The sequence below is a fragment of the Vitis riparia genome, chromosome 12, assembly GCF_004353265.1.
Source record: "Vitis riparia cultivar Riparia Gloire de Montpellier isolate 1030 chromosome 12, EGFV_Vit.rip_1.0, whole genome shotgun sequence".
Classification (NCBI taxonomy): Eukaryota; Viridiplantae; Streptophyta; class Magnoliopsida; order Vitales; family Vitaceae; genus Vitis; species Vitis riparia.
The window spans coordinates 3,325,451-3,334,265 of NC_048442.1; positions in this window are offsets into that span (position 1 = coordinate 3,325,451).

Below are 8,815 nucleotides of genomic sequence, written 5' to 3' on the forward strand. Positions count from 1 at the left end.
CCGGATATGGTCGACCGGTCGATATCCCGGACGAGGGTGCCATTTTGCATTCTCTCTCATCCAATAGCATGTCCAATTCCTCATGGGACCGGTCGAGTGGACTGGTCGACCAGTCGAGCTCCGGACGAGGGTGCCATTTTGCACTCTCTCTCATCCAGTAGCATGTCAAATTCATCATGGAACCGGTCGAGTGGATCTGGTCGACCGGTCGATCTGGTGCCATTTTTATTTTATTTTATTTTAATCAATTATTATTTTATATTTAACAAATTTCATAATACCAAATTTTATTAAAAATAGTGAATGGTTATTTGGTAAAATTTAATACTTATTACTTAATGATTTAAATTGATTTTAAGTTAAATTATATTTAAGTTGTTGACTTAAAACTTAAATAATCATTTTAGAATATGGAAAAATGTAATTGTCATTATGAAATAAAAATATTGAAAATTAAATATCTTTAAGGATAAACTAATTAATCTAATATAATTACAAACTAAAAAAGGTTTAAAGTTATTTTTAGTATTTTCGTATTTTGATAAAATAATATATCATATAATTAAAAATAAATACTAATGTGTAGTTTTGGACTGTGAAGAACTGTCTAGATTTCTAATCCATGTTGATACTTCACCATCACCCATACCACGTTCAAAATCCCATGATCAAGTTCAAAATCCTTACAAATTTGACGGGGAAGATAGTCTGGAGTGGTTCTAAACACATCTTCAACAACAACCGCACCTCTCTTTGAAGAAACCTTCACCTTAGATGAACACTCATCCTGAGCTATATGATTATGATTCACTTGGTAAGTATGAACTCGCAAGATGACATTTCCCTCGACAGCGTGAGCTGTTATCTTCCAAGGACAACCATCAACCGAACACTTGACAGACATATGTGTAGGGGAATTTTTCTTGTACTTGTATTCAAACCTCCCACCTAATGACATCTGGTAAATTGCATTGCGAAACTCCTCGGCATTTTTAAATGTATGTCCCGACCCTAATATTGCCTCACGAAAACGAATCGATTCCAAAGGGATGTACTCAGTATCTGCACAACGCGACGCAAAACCTCTTGATAGCATCATAGTTTGAGGAATTGGATCGCATGATGCATTAGAGGACGGGAACGTGATAGGTGGATCTCTGCATTGACATATATTAGCATAATTAGACTACGTGATGCGTAAAATTGATATTCACAACATTTTAAATAAACATTGATGTTAAAGTCCATTACCGAAATGCCAACTGTGAATTCGGGATATTTGCTTCAATGGCTTCCACAGAGGGTAAGTCTACTAGGTATACATTTGCAAAGTCATCATTGTGGGAAACCACGTTATCCAAATCATCCTCATCTTCTAAATCTTGGATGACTCTGGGATTGAACTTCAGCGTGTAGTGCATCTTCATCACGTCAAGGGAAATGTCGAATTTCTCTATGATTTTTTTGGTGAATTCTTCAAATGCCATTCCTTTATATATGTGAATACCTTTGCTTCTTCTACCCAAGTATTCCCATTGCCCATCATTTTTTTGGACAAGTTTGCCACCCACGAAAATGTAACAATATATCCTATTACTTGCGTCCATTAACCTATACAAACATCGCACAAATATCATATTATAGACCAAACAATTATGCGTCTTATAGAAAATGGCCTTCATATTTTCTCTCATCTGCCCTTTTGCTATGAACTTCACACTATTACTAGTCGCCATGTCCAGATTATCATGCATCATTTATGCATATACTTTTCCAAATGTTACTTCACTTATTCTATTTTTAACTGGTTGGTCGACTCTTTCTCTGTTTTTTGCAGATTGCTATGACCCTCTAGATCCCAATAGGAACATCACAATTACTTTTCAAACTTATAAATGGACAGATCATGCCAATGTCATTAGTGTTTTGGCTCATACTTAATAGACAACTTCAAATTTAACTTAATTTCAATTTGGTTCAATTGTATGCTGAAAATAATATTGAGTTGCATGCGTTTGATATTTAGCAATTGTGAATAGTAAACATGGAAAGAGGTATTTGGCCACTACAATGATTGTTGGAAACCATTCTGGATTTCAAGGACAAATCCCTTAATTGGTTTCTTATGTATTGACTCCCTTAATTTTGGATTTCAAAATTAGAATTAAGGCTCGTTAAACTGCCTTTGAACTGATCTGTTTCTTTATTTCGCATTTATATTCATGTTAGCTACAGATTTCATGAAGTTCGAAATGATAATCTATCTACACATACTAGGTATCCCACAATATCTCATACTATAGGGTTCAAAGAACTTGGGTTTTTTTCGAAAATAGGTAACAGGCGAACTAGCATACTAAACTAGACTGCCACACGAGGAAGTAAATATAATGCTCAATGATATAATTTGAACGAAAGGACGAAAAATATGTTTGCAACAAGAAAATCTATTTGCATTTACTTATCATATATTAGAATAAAATTGCACCTATAAAACTAACTTTTCAATTCAATATGCAATGCTAAACCAAACAAAAATAAGTGAACCAAGTAAAATGCAAGGAAAATCAAAATATATTTTTATGTCGTCTTCATCATCACAATTATCATGAATGGCAATCGAGGGTTCTCATATTGATGGAGAAACAAGTGAATCATGGTGACATCACAGTTTAATAAAAAGAAGTGATTTTTCCATGTCAAGGCTATCAATCATATAAATCGAACACAAACATAATCATCTAAACAAAAACTTTTTTGATACCACAACATGCAGATGCAATTAGCCCATGAGGATCCTCACTATTTCAAACTGTAAGCCATGTCTTAAAAACGCCATAACCCACGCCATGTCTTAGAGCCACTTACGGGGTTTAAGCTTTAAGCTTACAAAAAAAATACTACTTTACCTGATGGTCAGAGAAGCTCCCTCCTCAATGCTCAGCACGGGACGACACCCACGGTGGGGATTAATGACACACTGAAATCGCCAGATAAATTAGGGCAATGTATTTGGGCTGAAATGAAATGGTCGGGATAGCCGAAATGAAGCATAAACTGAAATTGCTGAACCTACTATCAACTACTTCGCCACGGAACCCAAATCCGGTGGTGATCGTCGAGACCAATGGATTGACAGAGATGAAAAACTCCACCGTCTACACCTAAAATTGGATGGTCGGCAAACTCCAGATGAAGATGAAGAGATGATTAGGGCATTCTTTGGGCGGGAACGAGGGAGACACTCAGGAATGTGAAAACGCCTCTCAATTTTGGGGAAAACGATTTGCAAATCCAACGTGGATTTTGTTTTTTTTTTTACATTAGCCAGCCAAAGGGCATTTTCGGCTTATTATAAATTGTATAACCTTCTTCTCAATTTTGAGACTTTGTCTGGGTGTTGGGCTTAATTCTGTAACATACATGGACCATTTGTTAATTTTTGGGCCCAAAACACAATTCTCCCTTTGAACATCTCATTTTCTCTCTTTCTCCCATCTAATCCTCTCTGTTATCCAAAACGTTTATAATAAAATTTTCTTAAAAAAAGAAAAAATAATAATAAAATCATATAAAAGATTTAATATTTAAATAATTTATTTTATTAATTATAAATATAATAAAATCATATAAAAGGCTTTGTGAGACCAGCCGAGCAAGTCTAAGAAAGCAAATGCTTTTGGTATTTGGATGATAATTCCATTTTTTTTTTTCAAATTTATGTAATAGATTCTGGGGTATTTTGATATTTACGTGGAATGGTCTAGTTTGGAATTAGTATTTATAAAACAAAGAATGTATTATGGAATTGTTTAAGCGAAATGTACATAATGAATTATTATTTATGTTTTTTGTTTGTTGGCCATAAGATTTACATATTTGTTGTACTTGTTATATAATTCTGTATTAGAGCCCTAATTCAATATAACACAAATTCAGAGCGGGACAAGGCAGGATGGGATTGTTGTTCTTTTTTGTAAACAGGGATGAGAACACATCCATCGGCCTTGCTCTGGTTTTGGGACCAAGATAGAGAAAAAATTGTATAAGTGGGATGAGAATGGGATGTGGGTGCCTCATCCCAAACTCACCTTGTTGCCATTCGTATCAATCTCGTATGTTTATGTAAATCCCTTAGTAACAAGGTGTGTCTTATACTTTTGTAAAAAGCCATCAAAATTATATTTGATAGTGAATACTCACTCGTAGCCAATACTAGCAGTCTACTCCTTAGGTAAAGTTATCATTTCTTAGGTTTTATTTTTCTCAAAGGCTCTCATTTCCATAGGAACAACTTCTTTCCACTCTATAATTTTTAGAGCATCATATATATTCTTCGAAATTTCTACACTAGAAAGTTGAAAGGTGACAATGGAAGATGACAAATTCTTATAAGACACAAAATTGGATATAGGATGTTGAATACAACATCTAATACCTTTTTCAAATGTAATAGGGACATCAAGATCACTAAAAGACTTTACATGTTTAATATTGGAAAAAGAACATGGTTTAGATGGAGACCTATATTTCTCAAGTGGTGAGATTAAATTTGTTCTAAAAATGGATTCATGGCCTTGATATAAAGTAGGTTCTTCTATCATTTGAATATGATTTATCCTTGAGTGGATACGAAACTCTTGATTGTTTTTACTTGTATTTTTACTAAATTCAGTATTTTCATAGTCCTGATTATGTGTCAACATTAAGGTAGGTTATTTAAAATTTTCAATAACTAAATCGTTTGTTTCTAGAGTTTGTTTACACCTAATAGACTTATCAAACATAGGCGATTGTTTTTCTATTTTTTTTGTTTTTTTTTTTAAGATTGTTCTAGGAATTTTGTTAGAGTTTCATATTGTTGTTGAACTAATGGTGGCTGAAACAGTGATTGATTTAACTTAAACATCTTGTTATGAATGAAATTATAACGACTCACTCTCAATTGTGTAGATATTATTTGTTTTGGGCTCAAATGACCCTTATAACTTTAAAAAGTGTTTACAAGGTTAAGGGGAGCTCATACATATATGGCGTAATAACTTTTTTCTTTATTCGATGTGGGATATTACGTGGGATATTACAATCACCCCTCATGCAAATATAATGTCCTTGTTGTATCCTATGGAATTGTGGTGCTAAACAAGTATACACTCCTCACAGGGCCAAACAACCCCCTACACTAAGGTCAAGAATCGGTTTTGATACCATTTATAATGACCTATTGTTGTTGAACTAACGGTGGTTGTAACAGTGATTGGTATAACTTAAACACCTTATTAGGAATGAGATTGTAAGGACACACTCTCAATCGTGTAGATATTGTCTGTTTTGGACCAAGTAGCCTTTACAACTTTAAAATATATCTACGAGGTTAAAGGAAACTTATATATATCCATTGTGGGATATCACAATCACTTCCCATGCAAATACAATATCCTTATTGTGTTTCATGAGATTGTGGGGCCAAATAGGCAAACACCCCTCATGGGGCCAAACAACCCTTTACACCAAGGTTGATGATTGATTTTGATACTATTTGTAATGACCTACTCCTAAACATGTAGATATTATTTGCTCCAAGCCTAAGGGGTTTTCATGGTTTAAAACCATAAAGTTAAAAGGAACTCATACATATATGGCCCTAGTAACTTTATCCCTTATTAGGACATCATAGAAAATTTTACTTTTTTAAAACATATTCATAAAGTTAAAAGGAGCTCATACATTTATACCCCTAATAACTTTCTCCCCTATCAGGATATCATAGAAAATTTCACTTTTGTTGTCCTCCTAAGGATGATCATGAGTAAAATAAGGTTTAAGTTAAAAAAAAATGACATCCATTGTTACAAACATTCTTTTGATACAAAGATTGAAGCATTTATACCATTTTTGTGTTGAAGGATATTCAACAAATATGCATTTGGTTGCTCTAGGATCAAATTTTCCGCAATTATGGTTATAGATATGAACAAATGCAATAAAATAAAAAATTTTCAAACGTAAATTCATGGAAATATGTGAAGTAGAAAAAAAATGTGTTGAAAAAATCAAGAGGAGTTTGATATTTTAAAAACCAAGTAGCTAGGCATCCTATTTATCAAATAGGTGGTGGTTAAAATAGTTTCACCCCGAGGTATTTAGGATATTTTGTTGAAAAGATGAGTGATCTAGCAACTTTTAAAAGATGTCTATTCTTTCTTTTTGTCACTTCATTTTGTTAAGGTGTATCAACATAAAAACTTTGATGTATTGTGTCATTTTTCAAAAAGTAGTTTCCCAACAATTGATTAAACTATTTTGTTTCATTATCAGTTTTAAAATTTTGAATATTTATTTGAAATTATGTTTTGATCATTCTGTGAAAAAAAAAATTAGACACTTTTGCTACTTTATGACTTTTCTTTTAGCAAATACACCAAAGAAACATTCATAAAGGTCATAATCCACTTTTTAATTTCCTGAAAAAGTATTAACTCGAAAAACGTTAAGAGGCTTTATAGGGCTGTGAAGAAAAAAAATACATTATGATGCATTGCAAATTCATAAATTTCACAATTTAATAAAGATAGATCTTTATTAATAAACAACTTTGGAAATAGATGTTTCAAATATTTAAAATTGGGATGTCCTAACTTAAAATGTCATAACATTATTTTATTCTCACTAATTATTAAAACAAGTACTTTGATCTTGCCTACTTAGTTCGATTCCATTTTCAAAGAAATAAAGTCCTCCACTTAGTCTAGCATTGCTAATCATCTTCTCCAAGTTCAAATCCTAAAATTCACATTGAGATGAGAAAAAATTAGCTTGATACTTTAAGTAATAGGTTAATTTATTAATAAATAATAAATTACAACACAAATTAGGGATATGAGGAACATTATAGAGTGTAAGAAGTAAGCAAATTTTAATAGATCCTTTTCCAATAATAGTTAAAAGTGATCCATTAACTATTTTTATTTATTTTTTGTTTCCTGCACAAGGACTATAAGAAGAAAATGGATTTGAAGAACCGATCATGTGATCTGTTGCACCAAAATCTATAATTCATGGGCAATTTGAATCAAGGCTAACAAGGGCTATGGGAAGATAATTATCTTTCTTGGCTAAGGACCAAAAAAGGGATTAATTTAAGGAGACTTGAGATTGAAGAAGTTTGTATACATGCTCTATTTGATCCTTAGTAAAATGAGATGTTTCTAAGTAAGGTTGTTGCCTTTGGTAAACACAACTCTCCTCACTAGGTTTCTTTTTTAGTTTGATGGCTTGTTGTGAATCTTCTAGTAAGTGTCATTAGTGTAGGGACCCCTCCCCCTGATGACACGTGGCACGGATTTCTATCCGGATCAGCTTCATTTGGATTTCCCCAAGAGGACACGTGGCGCGCTTCTCCTATCCGAACTCCTTCAAGGAGAAGCACACGACACTCGTAAACATCACATCCGGACGATCGCCATATCACATCCGGACGATCGCCATATCCTATCCGGATATGTTGTCCGGATCGTTGACCAAAGTAAGCAAGTCTTACTACGTCATCCCGACAGCCTGCCACAGCCCACATTCCGCCACCTGCAGAGCGAAAGGACAGGAATGATGGCAAGTCACTTCCCACGATCTCTGATAGCCGCCCGTAGGGTGATGATGGCCCTGCCACCACCTAGAGGCATCATGACGAGCCAAAAAGTCTTCCCATCATTAAAGAGGGAGGTAGAGCTTCTGTCACTATATATATGAACCTTCACACAAGGAGGAAGGTAAGCTTGCTATACCTAGTAAAAGGCCAACTGATTAATCTCTCTATATACATGGCTGACAAAACCATCGGAGGGTGTGTCCGGACACCCCGTCCGGACATCTTTTGCAGGGACTACTGAACCAGAACTCAATATTGGTTGAGAGCGTGCGTCCATTTGGCAGCTACGTGGATCACAAGGACGTGAGGCCTCAACAATTAGTATGATTGAGTTTCTTAGAGTGGTCACACCATGACCTACCACCCTTTTTAGAACTATTTTTTTCTCTTTCTTGAGGAAACCCCTTAATAACAAGGGCATAACTATTAAATTATGTTCTAACCCTTGGTGACTCAAGGTTTATCATAACGGATCTTAGTCTCTTCCTTTCTTACTTCAAAAAACTTCTCAAAGAAATAAAGATGGTTTTCTCCAGGATTCGACCTCTCATTTCATCATAGTATTTGTTAAGTCTTGCAAAGAAAATAAAGACTTTGTCATTCTCTGCTTATTTCATGTACTTTGCAGTATCCTTAGGGTTGTCAGGGTCATTTTTCAAGGAATCCAATGTAATGTCTAGCCTTCAAGGGACAAGCCATGTGCTTCTCTGCTCATCTTATTTCTCTTTTGACTCTTATTTTGCTTTCCACTCAATTATTAATGGCATTGAGTCACCATTGAAGCCTAGAAAGCAGTCACTCCTTTCCTATTCTTCCTAACAAAATTTTTCTTAAAAAAAAAAGAAAAAGAAAAAAATAAATTAATGAAATCATATAAAAGACTTTGTAAGACGAGGTCTAAGAAAATAAATATTAATATAAAAAATATTATTTGATATATATATTTGAAACCAAATATTATGTACCTTATGAACATTTTATCTATTTAATAGATTGAATTATTTTAAATAAATATGTTTTTTATGTTTAAATAATTTATTTTGTAAATTATAAATATAATAAAATAATTTATTAAGATATTTTAATTAAAAATAAAATAATAATGATATAATATTAAGATATAAGAAAACAAAATAAACCATACCCTGTTGCCTACTTGCCACCCCCTTA